The sequence below is a fragment of the Dendropsophus ebraccatus genome, chromosome 6 (genome assembly GCF_027789765.1).
Source record: "Dendropsophus ebraccatus isolate aDenEbr1 chromosome 6, aDenEbr1.pat, whole genome shotgun sequence".
NCBI classification, from domain to species: domain Eukaryota; kingdom Metazoa; phylum Chordata; class Amphibia; order Anura; family Hylidae; genus Dendropsophus; species Dendropsophus ebraccatus.
The window spans coordinates 149,281,151-149,306,275 of record NC_091459.1 but is presented as its reverse complement, the minus strand read 5'-3'; the positions used below and the strand labels follow the sequence as shown (position 1 = coordinate 149,306,275).

The following is a 25,125-nucleotide window of genomic DNA, read 5'->3' as shown; positions in this document are numbered from 1 at the left end:
CATAGAGGAACTCAGGTTGATGTCCGAGTAGAGGCAGAAAGGAGGCCAGACCCCCGGAGAGGGAGTGCAATATATATATTTCCACAAACGTATAGCCTGTCATCTATGGGACCCACTGATGGATAATTGAGGGACATTGATGGTTATGTGTATGGTTACATTGATGGGGTTATACCTCCCGACCTCCCCATAAACGCGTGTACTGGGCGAGTATATAGGAGAGCAAATGGGCGGCTGCCTTCTGTCTTTGTACATAAAAAGAAAAAAAGAAAACACAGTAGCGCTGCATGTGCTACAGAAAAATCGAGGATGACCCATTCCCTATAATAAATCGGCAATACCAGACTATGATTAATCAAGCGAATGAGGAAGGAATTCTAACTAAAGATGAGAAAAGATTCCTCAGTGTTCCAAATCCATCTATACCATATTACTATCACCTCCCAAAGATACACAAAGCCCTGACCAACCCCCCAGGAAGGCCGACAATCTCTGGGGTAGGTGGGCTTACCAGCAATTTGTATTTGGATCTTATCCTCCAGCCATATGTTCGGGGGTTAGACAGCTTCTTGATGAACTCCGATGATTTGATAACCATTTTAAGAGAGATGACCTGGGATACAGACATGTACTTGGACAGACATGGACGTATCAGCATTATATACACACATACATGACGAAATTGGGGTGAATTGTTTGGAAGAATTTTTGGGTAAGGATATCAGAATACCAAAGGCCCAGTGTAATCTTTTAATAGAGTCTCTTGATTTCATCCTGAAGAATAACTTTTTCAAGTACGACGGTGTCACGTACCATCAAACGCATGGCACAGCCATGGGCACGTGGGTGGCACCATCATACGCAAACCTGTTCATGGGCACATTTGAAGATACACATATTAGATCAAGCCCCCTGTTTTCAGAACACGTCATAGTCTATAAACGTTATATAGATGACCTGTTTTTCCTGTGGAAAGGAGATATTAAGTCCATTGAAGAATTCACCTGCCATATTAACAACAACACATGGCTCCAGTTTCTTGAGTGTCCAGATTGAGTTTCTAGACTTGATGATTAGTCATAAAGAAGGACATATTATAACATCTACCTTCTTTAAGGAGGTTGACTCCAACAGCTACCTCTCTTTCAACAGTGACCACCTGAAGAAGTGGAAAACGAATATTCCCTACAGTCAATATAAAAGAATACGCAAAAACTGTACAGAGAAGAAGACATTTAAGAAGCAGGCAGGTATTCTAAAAAAGGATACCCTAAGAAATTACTACACAACACGTATCAGAGAACATGTGAGTTGACCCAAGATGAATGTTTAAGGAAAAAAGAGGAAGTACCTGATGACCAACAGAAGACTAGAACTAATTTCATTACTCGTTACAAGTCACATAGAGATATAAAGAAGATCCTCCACAAGCACTGGTATCTACTGAAATTAGATCATAGTAACATAACTTCAGAATGAGCCCAATAATCTTATTTATTGACTACTGTAACATCTAATGTAATCCAAGTCCCTGACGTGAAGAGAAATACTTTAATATTGCAACATGTGGTATTGAGACGGGGAGTTTTTTCCTTATTGTCAAGAAAATGTCATATCCAGGGGGAAATGTCCCTATTGGTAAGAAGAAGTCAAGTCCATAGCGGGAATTGAACACATGTACTTGGCTCCCCAACAGTGTCCTCCTGTGTGAGGAGCCAAAGCCTTACGCTGATTTCTCTAACCCTATACCTACAGTTATAGTCAGCCTAGACCTCCAGCAGAGCTCAGATACTAATATGTTGCAGTAATGGTGTTGGTACCTTATAGGAATAACAACCCAATCATTTGCGATAAGAATAGTTTTAACTTCTTTTATAACTATGTGTATATCTTTATTATAATCGGCATTTGCATCTTCTCTTATTAATATCAGCTTTTAGGAAGATTTTAGTATAGAAATTAGAAAAACATTTCTATGGAGCACAGGGGTTGAGAACCCAGGGTGGTGGCAGCTACTTATGTGCCAGAGCCCAGCCACTTACCTCAAGACCACCTAGCCTTATACATTTTAACCATAGAAACCACTAATGTTGTTGTTTTAATACGACTTCAGTCTGATCAGCAGATGGGAAGTGATGTCGTGATGACACCTGGGAACAGGGAAATCCTTCCGGGCCAATCATTTTAGTTTATGTATAAATACTAGTGTGTAATGTACCTAATTATGCCTGATGAAGAGGGTGGTTAACCCTTGAAACGCGTAGCAATAAAGAACACATCTGGTTGGCAAGAACACTGGAAATCTCTGCCTCTTGATTGAAGTGGAGCGACTGTGCCTGGAGGTTTGAGCGCCAAGGAATCCACCATTGTTGCAAGGTCATTTGGATTTTGCCTTCTGTCTTTGGTGCTTCTCATCTCAATTGAGAAGAAGGTAAGGGAGTGTTATAATTCACCTGACAAATGGGGGGGATGGTCCTCGTGAGATCCATGGGTCTAATGAATACGGCCACTATACTCGGGGGACGAAGCTGGATAAATATAAAACCACATTATCTGTACAAACCAACAACAGCCTCCACCTAAGAGGAAGGAAGATGTCGGGGTCCCATCATACAATCTATCGATGTGGATGAAGTTCCACCCATCATCATGTCTTATTATAAGAGGAGGTGGTCTATTGGCCGCAGCCGAACAAGATTTTGTGGAAAGCAAAAGGATTAAAGGATGAAACTTCTAGAAGAAAATCCCTTAAAAAAAAGTTCCATTTGTTGGGAGATCCCATAGATGACATCGGAGAGAGTATGATGTATGTAGCTTTCTTCTTAACCCCGGTGATGCCAGGTCGGTGCAGCCTCCATTAGAGACAATGGAAAATCCCAAAGTCCTCCAGATAAATTGAGTATAGAAAATGGATTTCCCCATCTTCTAAGGTTCCTGGCGGTGACATGGTAATAGGTGTAGCGCCTCTTCTATGCTCAGACCTACTTATTCCAATGTAAAAGACATCACTCCCGACATTTGCTGGTCATGAAACTGAATGGAACATTTGACACCATCATAAACCTCGAATTCCTGAACAAATGGATAATTTACAGTTCAAAATAGAATCAATAAAAAGTACGACTCCCCTAATAAAACCAATGCAGTCACATGTCCTCTGGACTGCCGGGACGGCCGGGACAGAGGGGCCGTTCCCTGGAGCGGAGGTCAGGTAGTGACTCCATGGATCTTCGTATTCTTTACCAGATTCCCCCACAGGAAGGCTCCGGCTGGACCACTTGGATCCCCAGATCCCGATTCTTAGGGTCCTATTAGGATAAACAAAGGAGAGCAACCTGAAATCACTCACCATATTACACGGAGTAAACGATCGTGACTAACGACTTTCCTTCTATCTGATCCCGGCAAATAAAGAAACAATGTAGAAATACAATCAATGATTTACGAACGAATGTGGAATTACACCAAACAATTAGGGAACGATGTTGAAATACACTGAATGATTAGTGAACGATTATAGAATTACACTAAACGATTAGCAAATGATGTGGAATAGTGCTGCGTTTACACGGAACAATAATTTGCCCGATTAACGATTTCGAAGTAACGTTTTTTTTTTGTAACGATCAGGTTTTAGACGGAAAGATATATCGTACGGAAAAATTGTTTTGTGATCGCTTAACCTCTTAAGGACAGAGCCAATTTCGATTTTTACGTTTTCGTTTTTTCCTCCTTGTGCTTAAACAGGCCATAGCACTTGCATTTTTCCACCTAGAAACCCACATGAGCCACTAATTGTACTTTGCAATGACGGCTGAATTTTTGCATAAAGTACACTGCGAAACCAGAAAAAAATTCAAAGTGTGGTGAAATTGAAAAAAATAATTAATTTTGTTTATTTGGGGGAAATGTGTTTTTTTGCCATTCGCCCTGGGGTAAAACTGACTTGTTATATATGTTCCTCAAGTCGTTACGATTAAAACGATATATAACATGTATAACTTATATTGTATCTGATGGCCTGTAAAAAATTCAAACCATTGTCAACAAATATACGTCACTTAAAATCGCTCCATTCCCAGGCTTATAGCGCTTTTATCCTTTGGTCTATGGGGCTGTCAGGTGTCAGTTTTTGCGCCATGATGTGTTCTTTCTATCGGTACAGTGATTGCCCATATACGACTTTTTGATCGCTTTTTATTACAATTTTTCTGGATTTGATGCGACCAAAAATGCGCAATGTTGCACCTTGGGATTTTTTTGCGCTGACGCCGTTTACCATGCGAGATCAGGAATGTGATTAATTAATAGTTCGGGCGATTACGCACGCGGCGATATCAAACATGTTTGTTTATTTATTTACTTTTATTAAAAACATGGGAAAAGGAGGGTGATTCTGACTTTTATTAGGGGAGGGGATTTTTACTATTAACAACACTTTTTTTTTTACTTTTACACTTATACTAGAAGCCCCCCTGGGGTTAGGGTTATTCCCCCCTGGGGTTAGGGTTATCCCCCTGGGGTTAGGGTTATTCCTCCCCTGGGGTTAGGGTTATTCCCCCCCTGGGGTTAGGGTTATCCCCCTGGGGTTAGGGTTATTCCCCCCCTGGGGTTAGGGTTATCCCCCTGGGGTTAGGGTTATTCCTCCCCTGGGGTTAGGGTTATTCCCCCCTGGGGTTAGGGTTATCCCCCTGGGCTTAGGGTTATTCCTCCCCTGGGGTTAGGGTTATTCCCCCCCTGGGGTTAGGGTTATCCCCCTGGGGTTAGGGTTATTCTTCCCTGGGGTTAGGGTTATTCCCCCCCTGGGGTTAGGGTTATTCCCCCCTGGGGTTAGGGTTATTCCCCCTAGGGGACTTCTAGTATAAGTGCTTTGATCTCTCATAGAGATCTCTGCAGCATAGATATGCTGCAGAGATCCATGAGATAGGCTGCTGCACCCGGAAGTAAATGAGTGCCGAGCTGGGGACGGCGCCATCTTGGAGCGGTCCCCGGCCGGCTTCAGAAAAGAAGATGGCTCCTCCGGGATAACATCCCGGGGGAGCGATCTCCACCACTAGACACCAGGGAGATGCTGGATCTGATAATCGGATGCACCTGTCATGTTTGACAGCTGCATCTGATTACTGTAGCGCTAATACCTGCGGTCCCGGGCTACAAGCGGCACCCAGGACCGCCGCGGTTCAGAGCGGGGTCGCCGCGCGGCCCCGCTCTGAACATCCTTAACGGCATCAGGGCGTAAATATACGCCTTATGTCGTTAAGGGGTTAAGCCTATCTCGTACATAATTAAAATCGGTGAACGACTGTTTACACGCAGCGATCTGCGAATTTTTTGCGAACGATGGACGATTTAAGAACATGTTCAAAGATCAAAATGAACGATTTCTCGTTCGTCGTTTGCTCGTTCGCTGCGTTTACACGTACGACTATCGTTCAAATTCGATTGTTACCGTGCAAATTCGCAAGATAATCGTTCCGTGTAAACGCAGCATAACACCGAACGATTAGTGAACAAAGGTGGAATTACACTGAAGGATTAGGGAACGATTGTGCAATTACACTGAACGATTAGGGAACGATGTGGAATTACACTGGACGATTAATGTACGATTGTGGAATTACACGAACCATTGGCAAAGATGCGATCAACGAAACATGAACAATTTTTTAATCGTCGCCTTGATTATCGCTTGAATTTGAACGCTATAGCGATTTTTTGCACCATAATAACTGTGTCTAGTGGTCACTGGTTGACAGAAAGAAGCATAAATGGTGAGGCACAGAGGGGCAGCTTAGGGTCAATGACCAGGAAATCACAGAGGATTGGTGAATCTGGAGGAGACAGAAGTAAAGGCCAGAGGTCAAACCAAAGTGATGAACATGACAGTGACCTATCCCTGGGATGTGGTAGGGTCTACACAGATTCAGGACACAGGAATCACTATGAAACCAAACAGGTTAGAGGCAGAAACAAACTGGAACTGACCCTCAGGCAATGAGCGAGAGACCTGGCTAGGTGTAAGTAACAGACCCTGAAGCAGCCCAGGAGTAAGCAGCTAACGTTACTTCTCATCCAGTGTATAAAAGAGGAGAAACTCTGCCCAACCAGCTCAAAGTCCTTCAGTGTAGGGTTTTCTCTAAGGTTGTGATTGAGACGGGCGCCTATGGTTTAGACATCATCTCCCTTTACATTCACATAGGGGGTTCTGTCCCTGATCCAGGATATTACTATTACGGGATATTACTGTTGTTTCGGGGTTACATCCAACTTTAGATCCTCTGTTCACCAGTGGGGTGTGAGCTGGGTTCTGCTTTAGCTTCCAGTCCCTTTAAACCTATTCATAAGACACAATCTGGAAAAATCCTTCTCAATCCCTGGATACTGGACAGAATTAGACGGGGTCCACACTGATTTTTTGCAGTCCGTTTTACGTATCCGTGTAATGGGGAAAAAACCGATGCATTTGTGAGCACTTGTTCTGATGTTTTTCCATTCACTTCTATTATTTAATTAAAAAAAAAAAAAGTATCAAAACTTTTTTTCTTAGCGTGCACAAAAACATGGTCAGCTCCGTTTCTGTGTATTGGATAGATATGTTATATGGACTGTAAAGCCGCAGTGTGGACCCAGCCTATAACATTAGATCCTCCTCTCATCTCTCAACTTTCAGAGATCACAGGAAACTGCGCTCCCATCTTTCTGTCTAACTCTAAAGGATAGCAAAGAGCAGGGAATTCGTATTCCCGACGTAAGGAGAATGATTCTCCATTATGGGGACATCCCAAGAGCCCGGAGGAGAGACTCCAGTCTGTTCACTTCCAAGGACAAAGGAGAAGGACGTCTGAAAACACAATGGCTGAGGCGTTGGATCAACGAAACCATCTCGCTATTCTACAGATCCTTAAAGACATTTCCGAACACTTGTTCACTTGGTGAGATCCTCCCTGGTGGATCTCTACATCAGAGTTACAGGATGTCCATATGGTTTAGGAGCCGTTTACATGGGCCAATCATTGGGCGGATGGGTGTTCCCATGAACGCTTGTTGTTGTAGTAGGGTCAGCCTATTCCATCATTGTCACTGTGTAACCAGGTGATGTGCGGCCAACAATCATGTATTCATCACGACTGTTGTGAAGACACAAATGAGACTGATCACAGTGCCGTGGTCCGGGGCTGCTAGATGGTAACAGCAGTGGGCTAGCTGGTGTTTTAGATGGCCACTTGTCATGGTGGTCAGGACGGGTGATACACAATGGCACTGGGCTTTGTAAGGGGAGCACAAGGTGTGGGTGCAGGTGCGGCAGAGAGTTCAGGGCAGGTCAGGTGACTGGCTTGGGGGCCTTGCCTAAGTAGTGCAGTACTCTGCCGGGATGGTTTATATCAACTTTGTACAGAAGACGATTCTCGTACTCACAGTTGAGAATAAGTAGTGAAGAAGAAGACCGCCTTACGCCAAACAAGTCCAGGGTTGATAGTTTGAGTTTCAGACTTGAATGACCGGGTGAAGCTCACCTCTCAAGATTACCCGAGTAGGTCAAGCAAACAGGCCCCTCACTAGCACCTCCCCCCCCCCCCCCCCCCATCTGGACCAAGCCAAATACAACAACGCGTACCCCGGCACCCCCCGTAACCAACCACCCCCCACCCCCGCTGCGGCCCTGCAGCCGCTCAACCGGTCCTGCCGCCAATGCTCACCGATGTCCCCAGCCGCGCTCCTGCGCCGTCAGTCAGCAGCTGTCATCGCCGCCGTCCAGCCACCAACCGCTGTCTCCCCGGCCCTGCAGCCGCTCACCTGTCCTGCCACAGCCGTGCCGTCCCACCGCCAATGCTCACCGCTGTCTTCTCTCATCTCGGCCCCCGCTGACCCCGGGCGCTCACAACTCGCTGGAGGGCGATGACTGCTGCTGACTGATGGCCCGGGACAGCGGTAAGTGTTGGTGGTGGGACGGGAAGGCAGGACAGGTGAGCGGCTGCAGGGCTGCTGTCTCATAGCAGAAGCGACCCTGCAAGCAAGATCCAATGGAGTACTTCAGCTTTGTTAGTTTTGCTCCACTGTAGACTGATCCTTACTTTTGGGATAGTCCTGACTAGTTTCTGATCCCTGGCATGGCGAAGGTCGGACCCAGGTGGTAGTTACCCCATCTTAGCATTGCATAGTGGATCTTCTCACAAACTCCAACAAGCTTCTGTCTCTCTCCAACTCCAACTGACTAGAAGCCCTCCCACCAGGAAAACTAATGGCCCTATTCCACGGGCCGTTTTAGAGGAGCAAACGAGCGCTATTAGCGCTCGTTTGCTCCTCGTTCGCCGCTCGCTGCCGCCGCTATTCAACGCGGCTGCAGCGAGCGGGTGAGTGCGGGAGGGGCGGCGGGGAGCTACGGGGGGGCTGCTCGGAGGATGGCTAATCGTCCGGGCAGCCCATAGGATATAGCAGCGTCTGCTGCCGATGCTCCTATTCAACGGAGCGACGGCAGCAGATGCTGCTATATCAGTCGCTTGTTTTTCAACATGTTGAAAAACAAGCGACTGCAACGATCAGCCGACATGAACGATGTCGGCTGATCGTTGCACTCTATTCCACGGAACGATTGTCGTCCGTAGCGGTCGATATCGTCCGAAAACGAACGATAATCGTTCCGTGGAATAGGGCCATAACTCTCCTATATAGGGGTGACCAATACCAACCTCCTATTGGTGGGGAAATTGCTAAAAGAAGTCAGGTGTAAGAGTGTGATAGGTTCTTTCAAGGGATTAGGAAGGCCCCGTATACACCCGAAATGGGTCAGAGGTTGGGCAGAACTTGGATCAGCACATTTTATAATAGGTCCTTATTTATATACTATTGGAGGTGGATCCAGCTACTCATATGATCACCCATAGGATTCCATGCACCAGAACCTCTACAGGAGCAACCACTAAATGAATGATCGTCTGGTGACATGTCATTGAGCAGCCGCCACCGTGTACATTTTACCCCATAGACATCACTGGTGGTCATTCTGGCCGCACATGAGTGGTCTCTTATTGTGGAGACCTGGCCACACATATAAACGCTTCCATACACCTTCAATAATGTTTGTTCAGCCAATGGTTCTCCTCCAAGTTCTCCACATACACATGGACATTGACCAAACGTTCATGGGTTCTCTATAGGGAGAAGAAAGTAAGCCGCAGCCCTACTGCAGTTTGTCCCTCTGAGAACATTGAGTCCGACCGCCAATATCATCTACTGGTGGAGACTCCGGAGACTGCTATATACCTTACAGCACAGAGATGGCTCCACAATAACTTTTTGAAGCTGTGTTTTCCGTTGAATCCACCAACTTGTGGCAATAATTCGGGACGTTTGCACTGGCACGATGGAGGGTCACATGATGGAGGGGCTCCCGTGCCGGCTTACAGCGATCCCTCTCGACCCACAATGGCGAGATGAGAGACCCACAAAACTGCCTGTCTCCCAGAGGACAAAAGAGTGAGACATGACATCCATGACAGCATGTCCCCTGAGAGCAGACGTCATCAGTTAGGAGGTCACCTTACAAAATTGATCGACTGACCCTGACAGAATTGGTGGGTGCGTTTCCGGCCATAGTGATGACTTTACTAAAAACAGTGAGGTATAGACCACTATGAGATGTAAGGATTAGGCATGGCCTCCCCTCCATCACCATGTGCTGGTAATGTGCATGGTCTACATGGAGCACACGTTCCTGGAGAGTTCTGTCCGGGCACGGAGCAGAACAATGAGGGATGACGGGAGGGATCACATTACCACAGGGCTTTGTCTTAATTCTCCAGAGTTTGGAGAAGTTGACATTCCAGACCCACGCCCCTCGCCCCAGACAATGGGGTCTGCAAACAACGTCCCTGAGCTCCTGCAATAGACTCTGAAAGTCAGTAATTCTGGATAAACACAGGTATGAGCCGGAATCCCCGACACGTTAACTCATTGTCTGCCAGGTGCCCCCAGCCCCAAGACGTGTCCTACATCTCCAGGCTTGTCTGAAGCATCACCGCAGGTCTGGGTGGGTCTCTACAGGGAAAGAGAACGAGAAAAGCAGAGGAGGGGGCGGTATATAGGAAATGGCCAAACAGTACACAGTATACCGAAATCATACATCATACATCAACCTGTCCGAGAGAGGAAAGAAGGAAGGAAGCATAATAAACCACAAAACATGTCACATAAACCGGAGGACAGAAAACTAAGAGTACAAGTATCCATCTATATAGGGGGCAGTAGAGTAGTTCTATTCCTGTATATAGGAGCAGTGTTATAGTAGTATATTCATGTATATAGGAGCAGTATTATAGTAGTTATATTCCTGTATATAGGAGCAGTATTATAGTAGTATATTCCTGTATATAGGAGCAGTATTATAGTAGTTATATTCCTGTATATAGGAGCAGTATTATAGTAGTATATTCCTGTATATAGGGGGCAGTATTATAGTAGTATATCCTGTATATAGGAGCAGTATTATAGTAGTTATATCCCTGTATATAGGAGCAGTATTATAGTAGTTATATCCCTGTATATAGGAGCAGTATTATAGTAGTAATATTCCTGTATATAGGAGCAGTATTATAGTAGTTATATCCTTGTATATAGGAGCAGTATTATAGTAGTTATATTCCTGTATATAGGAGCAGTATTATAGTAGTATATCCCTGTATATAGGAGCAGTATTATAGTAGTTATATCCCTGTATATAGGAGCAGTATTATAGTAGTATATTCCTGTATATAGGAGCAGTATTATAGTAGTATATTCCTGTATATAGGAGCTGTATTATAGTAGTATATCCCTGTATATAGGAGCAGTATTATAGTAGTTATATTCCTGTATATAGGAGCAGTATTATAGTAGTTATATTCCTGTATATAGGGGGCAGTATTATAGTAGTTATATTCCTGTATATAGGAACAGTATTATAGTAGTATATTCCTGTATATAGGAGCAGTATTATAGTAGTTATATTCCTGTATATAGGATCAGTATTATAGTAGTTATATCCTTGTATATAGGAGCAGTATTATAGTAGTTATATTCTTGTACAGAGGGGGCAGTGTTATACCACTTCTATTCTTATGTTCGGTATGTCATTGGACCAGACTAGCCTTCATTCCTTGCATACAACAATAAACCATTGGTGCCTATGGCCTTGTCTCCGGTCACTAGTTGTTCTTCCTTGAAGGACTTTGGTCAGTAATAAGCACAACTTTAAGAACTGACTGGTCACTTGCTGTCAGATATATCCCCCCCCCCCCAGTCTTACAGCGGCCATTGCCCCCATATTGTCCATGTTATTCTCTCCCCCATCGATGATTCCGAGTACTCAGCGTCTATACCGTATATACTGTATATATGTCATTCATCGTCAGGTGACGTCAGTAGAGATTAGCGCCGTACGCTCGTCACGTCTCTATGATGGCCCATCGTCTTCTCTTCTGTCTCCACTTCCCACGTAGGAAAATCTATAATGCTCTCAGCAGCTATTAAGCAGCATTTCCTCCTGGAGCCCTGCGCCGCTCAGAACAATGGCCATTAAGGTCTGGGTTTCCTGCCGGTTGCCTGGTGTAACCTCCAGCGAGCCGCTCCTCCTCCTCCTCCTCCGCCGCCCCTCGTGTCATCTCAGGCTAATAGTGAGGAGAATGGAGGAGGAGATGGAGCCGCTGTAATGGAGAGCTCCCCGCCTCTACTACACCGGCCACAATAATGCAGCCGTGTGCGGCCCATCTGCAGATTATCCATAGATTCTCTAGCAGGCATGCCATACAATCTCTCCAACCAGCTGCTGCAGAACTACAACTCCCAGCATGCCCGGACAGCTGCAGACCACTCACTGCAGACTAAAGCTAAACCGTGTGGAACTGCACATAATCCCCAAGAAGTATCACAAGTGAGAAAACAATGGAGGCCTCAGAGATTCTCCGGATACATCAGAAAGCGGCCAAACCCCGGAGCAGCTCTTCACTTAATTCTGCCCAAATGTTTTTTTTTCTTCTTCAGCCCAGTCTGTCTGATCTGTCACAACCGTTCCCCCTAATCGGTCACCTGTCCGTCGTTTATCGAGCTGGGGGTGGTGTGACATCCACCATAGCGACACATCTGGAAAGTGACACAAAATGAATCACCATGTATACAAATTGCCCTATTGCCACCTCAGCCGATCTTCCCACCATTATCCATCTACTTCATCCCCGGCCCTCCATACAAGAAAGACCCCCAAAGCCACAAGGCGCCATCACAGACCAGTACCTCTATGGTGCTGGGATCCCCCTATTCTAACCCCCAAGGACGCACTGGCTCCCACTTCAAGCCCTGTACTCCTGAGAAGACCTGAGGCACTGACAGGGGCATGCTCACTACACTCCTGAGAAGAGCCCAGACACTGGCAGAGGCATGCTCACTACACCCCTGAGAAGAGCCCAGACACTGGCAGAGGCATGCTCACTACACTCCTGAGAAGAGCCGAGGCACTGACAGGGGCATGCTCACTACACTCCTGAGAAGAGCCCAGACACTGGCAGAGGCATGCTCACTACACCCCTGAGAAGAGCCCAGACACTGGCAGAGGCATGCTCACTACACTCCTGAGAAGAGCCGAGGCACTGACAGGGGCATGCTCACTACACTCCTGAGAAGAGCCCAGACACTGGCAGAGGCATGCTCACTACACTCCTGAGAAGAGCCCAGACATGGCAGAGGCATGCTCACTACACTCCTGAGAAGAGCCCAGACACTGGCAGAGGCATGCTCACTACACTCCTGAGAAGAGCCCCGACATGGAAGAGGCATGCTCACTACACTCCTGAGAAGAGCCCAGACACTGGCAGAGGCATGCTCACTACACTCCTGAGAAGAGCCCAGACACTGGCAGAGGCATGCTCACTACACTCCTGAGAAGAGCCAAGGCACTGACAGGGGCATGCTTGCTACACTCCTGAGAAGAGCCCAGACACTGGCAGAGGCATGCTCACTACACTCCTGAGAAGAGCCTAGACATGGCAGAGGCATGCTCACTACACTCCTGAGAAGAGCCCAGACACTGGCCGAGGCATGCTCACTACACTCCTGAGAAGAATCCAGACACAAGAAGAGACCATAGAGTGGCAGAGGCATGCTCACTACATTTCTGAAAAGAGAACTAATAAGAACAGAGCAGACACTGGGAGAAGCATGCTCACTACACTGCCCAGAAGAGACAGGGGCATGCTCACGATAATTAAGAAAATATTATACATAGTGGGAGGAGCTTGTTTTTCATGTAATTTTATTTGTTCTATATAATGTATGTAATCCGTTATCACAGACTGCTGGTCCTCCCCCCCTCGGCTTTGTATATTCTACATGACAGGCGTGCTTAGTAAGAATCATGTGGCCACGTTCCCCTCCAATAAACAGCAGGGCCCCCCATGAAGAGATAATCTGCAGGTGATTAATGGCGTCTGTGACCCCCCCACACCTCCCCAGTGAGGTTATCAGGAGCTGACAGCCGCCGTGCTCTCTGCACTGATTGATGGCGCCCACTCCCTTTGTATTGTGTGTAATGGGAGATGCAGTCAGCCATGTGACAGCCATGTGCACAGACCTGAGGCTGAGGGAGAGGATCATGTGTCCTGGACCGCCAGGATATGCAGATCTGGAGTCACAATGCTATAGGTGGCCCCTGGGCATAGAGCGTGTAATGGCGGCAGCATTAACCTTCTGTGTGCCGCCTATGGCTCAGGGCACCCACTGGTACCTGGTCAGGCTATCCTGTCACCTTGCCGTTGTCTGAGCACTGGGTTTCCGCTTACTCCCACCTAAACCACTCTAGAAGCGACCTGGTAGCCTGTGGTAACTAAGACCACCCTAGAGGGGAATAAAGGGTGAAAAGTGAGAGGGTAAAACGGGTTGGGTGGCATGGAGGGTGCACACCCGCTGCACACTGCACACAGAGGCGGATTGTCACTGGTTCATAGTAATTTACTGACAGAGGGTGCAAATCAAATACTCTCCATGATAGAGGCAGCAAGAGACTCTAAAGGCCGTGAGTGACAGAGGGTGCAACTAGGTTGGAAGAAGCGCAACCACGCGAAACAGCTGTTGCCAGTAGAACGCCCCCCTGCTATCCATGTCTCCCGTTGTTTGTTTATTGTCTGAGCAAACATCGATAATCAAACAGTTCAAATTGTTGCTGAGTGCCGTTCATCTATTATTGGCTTATCAATTATTTGGAACTGAGCACCACAGAGGTCACCGAAATCATGTCAAGCTGGGCTGGCTGCACCTGCCATAGAGTGTACCCGCTGACTGAGCTACAGTGCCGGGATTTACTGCACTACCTTGCAAATCTAAGGCAGAGAGACTCTAAAGGCTGTGAGTGACAGAGGGTGCAAATCACATGTCTCCATAATAGAGGCAGCGAGAGACTCTAAAGGCTGTGAGTGACAGAGGGTGCAAATCACATGTCTCCATAATAGAGGCAGCGAGAGACTCTAAAGGCTGTGAGTGACAGAGGGTGCAACTAAAAGACAAAGGTCTAAAGGTCCTTTTACATGTAGCAATCTTCGTCTGTCTGTGGCCACAAATGAGCACCGATCAGTGAGATCAGCGCTTGCTTGCAGCACCTTCACACAGCACAACTAATCGAGCAGTCGATCCCTGTATTGGTTGTGCGTCCATTTACATATATTCCTATTGACAGAGATTAGCGGTGGGTACACACTGATTTGTTGACACTTCTACACAGGCCGATTATCGGCCAAATGAGCCGGCGTAACAACTAGACTGTACATGACGGAGGGTGTAACAACTAGACTGTACATGACGGAGGGTGTAACAACTAGACTGTACATGACGGTGGGTGTAACAACTAGACTGTACATGACGGAGGGTGTAACAACTAGACTGTACATGACGGAGGGCGTAACAACTAGACTGTACATGACGGAGGGTGTAACAACTAGACTGTACATGTCACTGGGTGTAACAACTAGACTGTACATGACGGAGGGTGTAACAACTAGACTGTACATGACCGAGGGTGTAACAACTAGACTGTACATGACGGAGGGCGTAACAACTAGACTGTACATGTCACTGTGTGTAACAACTAGACTGTACATGTCACTCGGTGTAACAACTAGACTGTACATGACGGAGGGAGTAACAACTAGACTGTACATAACGGAGGGCGTAACAACTAGACTGTACATGATGGAGGGCGTAACAACTAGACTGTACATGACGGAGGGTGTAACAACTAGACTGTACATGACGGAGGGCGTAACAACTAGACTGTACATGTCACTGTGTGTAACAACTAGACTGTACATGACGGAGGGTGTAACAACTAGACTGTACATAACGGAGGGTGTAACAACTAGACTGTACAATGACGGAGGGTGTAACAACTAGACTGTACATAACGGAGGGTGTAACAACTAGACTGTACAATGACGGAGGGTGTAACAACTAGACTGTACATAACGGAGGGTGTAACAACTAGACTGTACATGACGGAGGGTGTAACAACTAGACTGTACATGACGGAGGGTGTAACAACTAGACTGTACATAACGGAGGGTGTAACAACTAGACTGTACATGACGGAGGGTGTAACAACTAGACTGTACATGACGGAGGGTGTAACAACTAGACTGTACATAACACTGGGTGTAACAACTAGACTGTACATAACACTGGGTGTAACAACTAGACTGTACATAACACTGGGTGTAACAACTAGACTGAACATGTCACTCGGTGTAGCAACTAGACTGTACATGACCGAGGGTGTAACAACTAGACTGTACATGACCGAGGGTGTAACAACTAGACTGTACATGACGGAGGGTGTAACAACTAGACTGTACATGTCACTGGGTGTAACAACTAGACTGTACATGACGGAGGGTGTAACAATTAGACTGTACATAATGGAGGGTGTAACAACTAGACTGTACATAATGGAGGGTGTAACAACTAGACTGTACATGACGGAGGGTGTAACAACTAGACTGTACATGACGGAGGGTGTAACAACTAGACTGTACATGACGGAGGGTGTAACAACTAGACTGTACATGACGGAGGGCGTAACAACTAGACTGTACATGACGGAGGGCGTAACAACTAGACTGTACATGACGGAGGGTGTAACAACTAGACTGTACATGACGGAGGGTGTAACAACTAGACTGTACATGACGGTGGGTGTAACAACTAGACTGTACATGACGGAGGGTGTAACAACTAGACTGTACATGACGGAGGGCGTAACAACTAGACTGTACATGACGGAGGGTGTAACAACTAGACTGTACATGTCACTGGGTGTAACAACTAGACTGTACATGACGGAGGGTGTAACAACTAGACTGTACATGACCGAGGGCGTAACAACTAGACTGTACATGTCACTGTGTGTAACAACTAGACTGTACATGTCCCTCGGTGTAACAACTAGACTGTACATGACGGAGGGAGTAACAACTAGACTGTACATAACGGAGGGCGTAACAACTAGACTGTACATGACGGAGGGTGTAACAACTAGACTGTACATGACGGAGGGCGTAACAACTAGACTGTACATGTCACTGTGTGTAACAACTAGACTGTACATAACGGAGGGTGTAACAACTAGACTGTACAATGACGGAGGGTGTAACAACTAGACTGTACATAACGGAGGGTGTAACAACTAGACTGTACAATGACGGAGGGTGTAACAACTAGACTGTACATGACGGAGGGTGTAACAACTAGACTGTACATAACACTGGGTGTAACAACTAGACTGTACATAACACTGGGTGTAACAACTAGACTGTACATAACACTGGGTGTAACAACTAGACTGTACATAACACTGGGTGTAACAACTAGACTGAACATGTCACTCGGTGTAGCAACTAGACTGTACATGACCGAGGGTGTAACAACTAGACTGTACATGACCGAGGGTGTAACAACTAGACTGTACATGATGGAGGGTGTAACAACTAGACTGTACATGACCGAGGGTGTAACAACTAGACTGTACATGATGGAGGGTGTAACAACTAGACTGTACATGACGGAGGGTGTAACAACTAGACTGTACATAATGGAGGGTGTAACAACTAGACTGAACATGTCACTCGGTGTAGCAACTAGACTGTACATGACCGAGGGTGTAACAACTAGACTGTACATGACCGAGGGTGTAACAACTAGACTGTACATGATGGAGGGTGTAACAACTAGACTGTACATGACCGAGGGTGTAACAACTAGACTGTACATGATGGAGGGTGTAACAACTAGACTGTACATGACGGAGGGTGTAACAACTAGACTGTACATAATGGAGGGTGTAACAACTAGACTGTACATAATGGAGGGTGTAACAACTAGACTGTACACAGTAGCGGTCTTGGGCACCACGCATCCCACGCAATTGCGTGGGGCCCCTGACATCCAGGGGGGCCCCGCTCTGGTGCCCAAGACCGCTGCGGCTAAATATGTGCGCTCGTAACGAGCGCACATAGTTACAGGCAGCAGCGGCACTGACAGGGCAAGAGCCATTGGCTCCCTCCCTGTCAGTCACTCTTGGGGCCACAGGAAGTGTTTTCCCTGCGGTCACAAGAGGCTGCTCTGTGTCTCTGGTGCCGGCGCTCGAGGCGTCACTGGAGCGCAGATGCCATGACAACGGGAGAGCGGCCTTAAGTGACCACAGGGGAAACACTTCCCGCGGCCACAAGAGGGAAGAGAAGAGACGAGAAGTGAAGAGGAGATGCCGGTCCCAGGTGAGTAAAAATGTTTTGTTTTTTTTTGTGTTATATACTATATAGGAGGTAGAGCACACAGTGGGGGCCTATAAAAAACGGGAGGAGCGCACAGGGGGGGCTATATAAACGGGAGGAGCGCACAGGGGGGCTATATAAACGGGGGGAGCGCACAGGGGACTATATAAATGGGGGAGCACACAGGGGGGCTTCATAAACGGGGGAGCACACAGTGGGGGTCTATATAAACAGGGGGAGCGCACAGGGGGCTATATAAACGGGGGGAGCGCACAGGGGGGCTATATAAACGGGGGGAGCGTACAGGGGGCTATATAAACGGGGGGAGCGCACAGGAAGGCTATATAAACGGGGGGAGCGCACAGGGGGGCTATATAAACAGGGGAACACACAGGGGGGCTCTATATAAGTGGGGGAGTGCACGGAAGCTATATAAACGGGGGGAGCGCACAGGGGGGCTATATAAACGGGAGCACACAGGGTGCTATATACAAGTGGGGGAGCTCACAGGGGGCTATATACAAGTGGGGGAGCTCACAGGGGGCTATATACAAGTGGGGGAGCTCACAGGGGGCTATATACAAGTGGGGGAGCTCACAGGGGGGTTATATAAGGGGGGAGCACATAGGGGGGCTATATACAAGTGGGGGAGCTCACAGGGGGCTATATACAAGTGGGGGAGCTCACAGGGGGGCTATATAAGGGGGGAGCACACAGGGGGGCTATATACAAGTGGGGGAGCTCACAGGGAGGCTATATACAAGTGGGGGAGCACACGGGGTATATAAAACTGGGGGCAGCACACGGGGTATAGACAACTGGGGGCAGCACACGGGGGTATATACAACTGGGGGGAGCACACGGGGTATATACGACTGGGAGCAGCATACAGGGGGTCTATATAGTATACTGGGGGAGCACACAGGGGGGCTATGTATAACTGGGGGATCACACAGGTCTATATATAACTGCGGGAGCACACAGGGGGGTCTATATACCACTGGGGACAGCACACAAGAGGTATATACTACTGGGGGCAGCACACAAGTGGTATTTACTACTCTCGGCAGCGCACAAGGGGTCTATATAACTGGGGGCAGCACACAGCGGTCTTAATTACATTGGGACTGCACAGAAGTGCCTATATGCCTCACTACTATACTGGGGCACAGAACATACCTAATTATTAAGTGGGAGCACAGGGACACCTTTAATCTGTGGGGGCACAGAGGGGCGTAACTACTATATAGGGGTACAGGGGACCTAACTACTGTATGTGTTGGAGCCTAAAATATTTCTCTGACAGATTCTGGAGGGAAGATTACCAGCCGGGAGAAGACTTCAAGGTGGCCCAGGCTGGTACAGTGTCCAAGGAGGGTGTAACAACTAAACTGAACATGACGGAGGGTGTAACAACTAGACTGTACATGACAGAGGGTGTAACAACTAGACTGTACATGACGGAGGGTGTAACAACTAGACTGTACATGACGGAGGGTGTAACAACTAGACTGTACATGACGGAGGGTGTAACAACTAGACTGTACATGACGGAGGGTGTAACAACTAGACTGTACATGACGGAGGGTGTAACAACTAGACTGTACATGACGGAGGGTGTAACACCTAGACTGTACATGACGGAGGGTGTAACAACTAGACTGTACATGACGGAGGGTGTAACAACTAGACTGTACATGACGGAGGGTGTAACAACTAGACTGTACATGACGGAGGGTGTAACAACTAGACTGTACATGACGGAGGGTGTAACACCTAGACTGTACATGACGGAGGGTGTAACAACTAGACTGTACATGACGGAGGGTGTAACAACTGGACTGTACATGTCACTGGGTGTAACAACTAGACTGTACATGACGGAGGGTGTAACAACTAGACTTTGATTTATCATGTGCGATTTTTTTCATTTTAATCAAATAATTTTTGTGCACCTGTCTTACAGTCAGACCCTGGCATAGTTTTTTTGCCAAGCTGTTAGCCAAAAACAAAGAGAGGAAAATTGTGCAAGATTTATCAAGGCCCGTGCTCCTAAGGATACATTTTGCACAAGGACCGGAGAGTTTCTTGCGCACTATGTAAAAAGTGCACAAGCGAAAAAATTATTGTGCTAATGATACATAACCCCCCCCCCCCATGTCTGAAACAAAAGCTGAGCACTGATTGGTTGCTGTGCACTAAGACAATCTGGGCCTAAATGTTAGGTGGTTCAAGTCTATGAGTGACAGAGGGTGTAAACAGTAGACTGCGAGTGACCAGAGGTAAAGATGAGTGCCTGAGGGTGTAAACAGCTGACTGCGAGTGACCAGGGGTGAAGATGAGTGCCTGAGGGTGTAAACAGCTAACTGCAAGTGACCAAGGGTGAACATGAGTGACAGAGGGTGTAAACGACATGGGTGGAAATGAGAGTGTCTCAGTAATACAGTAATACAGGTTCTCCACATCTGAGGGTGTAAAGGGCTGTGCGTGACAGAGAGTGCAAACAGCAGACTGCGAGTGGGGTGGTTCTGGGGGTCTGACCAAGATAAACATGAGGGTCTTTTCCTCACTCTGCGTTGCACATGGTATATTCCGGACCCTTTTTACCGCTCAGGAGAAGAAAATCCTATAATAATATATATAATAATTAAATGTGTAATTATAGTTCAGTGATATCGCTCATAGCAACCAGAGGGGCAGAGAGTGAAGCATCCTGGGAGAACGGCCACCTGTCCCATTCCTTACTGAGCAGGTTACATGTCCGGCAGCCACATGTGCATCCTGCTCTGATCTCACCACAGAATCCTGACACCTGGTGGTGGGAACGGTCATTACAGGAAGCCGTCTCATCTGGAGGGGAAATCTCTTTACGTTTCTACAGAGGAAAAATGGATTCATAAAAGAGGGAAAAACATTTGTAAACAACTAATTAACTGAACAGGTGATAAAGGATCTAACATCTATCACCATATACAGCGTATCATGCTGCTGACAAGCTACCTATACTTTATTACATATATACTGCAAATAAAGTGGAAGTAAAAGACTGTGAGTGACGGAGGGTGCAAATAAAAGACTGTGAGTGACGGAGGGTGCAAGTAAAAGACTGTGAGTGACAGAGGGGGCAAATAAAAGACTGTGAGTGACAGAGGGGGCAAGTAAAAGACTGTGAGTGACAGAGGGTGCAAGTAAAAGACTGTGAGTGATGGAGGGTAAAAGTAAAAGACTGTGAGTGACAGAGGTGGCAAGTAAAAGACTGTGAGTGACGGAGGGTGCAAGTAAAAGACTGAGTGACAGAGGGTGCAAGTAAAAGACTGAGTGATGGAGGGTGCAAATAAAAGACTGAGTGACGGAGGGGGCAAATAAAAGACTAAGTGACAGAGGGTGCAAATAAAAGACTGAGTGAGGGGGCAAATAAAAGACTGAGTGACAGAGGGGGCAAATAAAAGACTGAGTGACGGAGGGGGCAAATAAAAGACTGAGTGATGGAGGGGGAAAATAAAAGACTGTGACAGAGGGGGCAAATAGACTGAGTGATGGAGGGGGCAAATAAAAGACTGTTAGTGATGGAGGGGGCAAATAAAAGACTGTTAGTGACAGTGGGTGAAAGTAAAAGACTGAGTAAGAGAGAGTGCAAATAAAAAACTGAGTGACAGAGTGTGCACGTAAAGGACTATGAGTGATGGAGGGTGCAAGTAATAGACTGAGTGACAGAGGGTGCAAGTGTAGAGTAGCAGAGTGCATTTGGTGCGTCTGGGCCTAGGATGCCATCTTTCACCAATTGTATGTTCAGAATACAAGCTATCGCAGCCATAAGAAGAAAGCATTTTATGTAAACGTTGCTGTGATGGAGGAGGAGCACAGTCCGGTCACGCTTTGTACTGATTCCCAGAAGGAAGCACGAGGGCAGGAGATATACAAGAAAGCACCTTCTGAGGCTCCACATCAGGCCAGATTGCTTGTAGCTTGACCAGGACTTGGTACCAGCGAGGTAATATCTTGTATCCAGCTTCTCGAAAACAAAAACTTACCGAGCTCTTGTGCTGAGCCAGAGTCAGTTCCAAGCTAAGATCTTCCTCCAGTTTAAGAAGGTGGTGGTGGTGGGGATTCAGGTTCAGGTGGAGACTTCAAATTGGAATATACTAATGACAGTGGTGTAATTGACCCTTACTATTACAGAGGCATTTGAAGTAGGTATTAGAGGATACGAATTGAATAGGAGCAGGTAGACACTGAAGGAAGTGGTTAAGCTGGGTTATTCTCCAAGCGCCTTAGAGGACATGGTCTACCATGTTCTCCAACTTGGAAGCTGACTTCCAGGCAGAATTGGTGATAAAGTGCAAAGCCCTGAATTTTTTAGCCTTAAACCAGGTTCAGAAAACTAGGTATGAGAGCCCAGGAGAAAAATTCGGGCAGACTAAGGGAGGAACTCAGCATGGATTCCAGGATCATCACAAGCCAGGATTGTGGCACCTATGGTGGGATGAGTTGGGTTGCTTGGGTAGCCATGATGAGAAGTCTTTCTCAGGCATCCCCCTGAGCTGCATAATTGTTACCCATTGTTTAAGAGAGCCAAGGCGGGTCCAATCTACAAATCTAGTCAGAAGTGAAGCCAAATAGTATCCCTGCAGGTCTGAGAGCGCCACTCCACCCCTCATCTTAGGCCTACAGAGAAGGGGTCTCTTGAGACAAGCAGGTTTAGAGCCCCAAATAAATTTAATGTGAACAGAAATAAAAATAAAAAGATTTAGTGACCTTCCCTAGGAGGCAGTGGAAAGTGTAAAGAAATTTAGGTAAAAGGGTCATCTTAAATATTGAGCCGCTCCCAAACCAGGAGAAGAAGCCTTTGCCCCAAGCCTGGTAACACGATTGGACGGTGGTCAGCTGGGAAGTTGGGCCAGAACAGATCTTTTAGACTGGCAAGAAGTTGTATGCCCAAATAGACCAGCGGAGACCATATCCGGAGCTTCAGATTTCAAAAAGTTTATTTCAAACTTAGAAAGGGAGGCGAATATTTCAAACTCTGACACGAGGATCGGGAGTGAGATAATGATGTATGTCACAGCTGTCTGAGGGGATGCCGTTCACCCCAACTCTGGCAGAACCATTCTGGTAAAGCCATAGGATCCAGTTTAAGAAAGTAAGGCTAGGGCTTCTACCGATTAGTGGGAATCCTCTGTCCAAGAACCCAAGCAAATTGGCTTAAATATATTTGATGGAAGCCGAGATAACTTGGCCTCTGTTTAGAAGTTGTACAAGGACCTCTGGGCATTTCTATGAACTGCAGGTAGTGGCTTCCATCTTGGCTTAGATACCTGATCAGAGAGCTCCCCGGATAACAGGGAGGGAAAGACGCCAAGTTCTAATTCAGAAGGACCAAGATTACCGCTCCATAGCGCCCCCTTTTGTAGTGATGCACTTTGTTTTAGGCAAAACTTCTGCTCTTGTAACCCATCCTAAGCTGCCAGCATTAAAGGAGAAGTACGGCGATTTAAAAATCATTTTAGCTGGCGGGGAACATAATAAACAATTATTACTTACCACTTCCAGTGACCAGGATGCACCCCATGACTCTGGGTCCCCACCAGAAGGCATTTTGCCCCAATGACATCGCAACTCGGGGTGGGGGTGAGGGGAGGAAATGCCTAACTCAGTTGATGGATTCCCAATCAGTGGTGTTCCTCCCTAGTCACTGACTGAGAGGGCAGTCCATCAACCGGGTCATGACGTCAGCTGTGAAAGAGATCCCAAAGCTCAGCAGGGGTCCCGGAGCAGCGATCCAGCATTGCAAAGTCATGGGGAGAGGTGAGTAATGATTGTTTATTCTGGATCTGTATGAGGGTCAGTACTGTCAGTGGAGAGAGCTGTGACTAGTCACAGCCAGAACAACCACGATGACTAGTTCCGGCCTCTACCTCTGCAGAGTGCACTGACAGGCAGCAATCTGTGACTAGTCACAGCCCCAACAACAACCACGATGACTAGTTCCAGCCTCTACCTCTGCAGAGTGCACTGACAGGCAGCAATCTGTGACTAGTCACAGCCCCAACAACAACCACGATGACTAGTTCCGGCCTCTACCTCTGCAGAGTGCACTGACAGGCAGAGAGCTGTGACTAGTCACAGCCAGAAGAACCACGATGACTAGTTCCAGCCTCTACCTCTGCAGAGTGCACTGACAGGCAGCAATCTGTGACTAGTCACAGCCCCAACAACAACCACGATGACTAGTTCCGGCCTCTACCTCTGCAGAGTGCACTGACAGGCAGAGAGCTGTGACTAGTCACAGCCCGAACAACCACAATGACTAGTTCCAGCCTCTACCTCTGCAGAGTGCACTGACAGGCAGCAATCTGTGACTAGTCACAGCCCCAACAACAACCACGATGACTAGTTCCGGCCTCTACCTCTGCAGAGTGCACTGACAGGCAGAGAGCTGTGACTAGTCACAGCCCAAACAACAACCACGATGACTAGTTCCGGCCTCTACCTCTGCAGAGTGCACTGACAGGCAGAGAGCTGTGACTAGTCACAGCCCAAACAACAACCACGATGACTAGTTCCGGCCTCTACCTCTGCAGAGTGCACTGACAGGCAGAGAGCTGTGACTAGTCACAGCCAGAACAACAACCACGATGACTAGTTCCGGCCTCTGCAAATTGCGCCACAACAAAATAATGTTTTCTCGGATATAACCCCTAGGAGGACGGCACACCAGCTATAGTAAGACAAGGCTTTAGCGGCTCTATTAGGAGTCATATGCCTTATGATAGCGATCGGTCTTTAATGCTGATGGACAGGACCTCTGGAGGGAAACAATGCTATTATAGGAATGAAGATAAAGAAGATGGCGGCTAGGAGGTCACTCAGACGCTTTAACTGGAAAACAGCTCAAAAGAATAAGCAGCCCCCCCCCCTACAGACTTCCTGCCAGTGACCCCATTAATTAGTATTATTAACCCCCTGCACTCCGGGGTCACTGGGGGCCAATCATGTCTGAAGCCTCATTCACATGCCTGCTCAGTGAGTAAAGTGGCAAGAAGTGGCTGAGTCTGGAGGATGACAAACATGTAGTGCAAAGGAGCGTCACCCGAGAGCAGATCCTACAATTCACAACTGACCCAGATCTGTAATAAAGAGGGGTCCGACCCCTATATAATCTACAGATAATGCTGCAACTTCTATACTGTCCAGAGTTACATCATGTCTTATCCTCCAGAGCTGCACTCACTATTCTGCTGTTACATCATGTCTTATCCTCCAGAGCTGCACTCACTATTCTGCTGTTACATCATGTCTCATCCTCCAGAGCTGCACTCACTATTCTGCTGTTACATCATGTCTC

At 47.1% G+C, this 25,125-nt stretch overlaps 1 protein-coding gene across 1 annotated transcript in view; it reads right to left on the bottom strand.

The window, feature by feature from the left end:
• Window positions 1-1,227: 1,227 nt before the first annotated feature.
• DTNB (dystrobrevin beta) overlaps window positions 1,228-25,125 on the bottom strand; it is a 136,792-nt gene continuing 112,894 nt past the window's right edge. The window contains exon 21 of the mRNA XM_069973230.1: window positions 1,228-3,308. The gene's annotated coding sequence lies outside the window, so the exon portion shown is untranslated. The remainder of the gene's footprint in view (window positions 3,309-25,125) is intronic.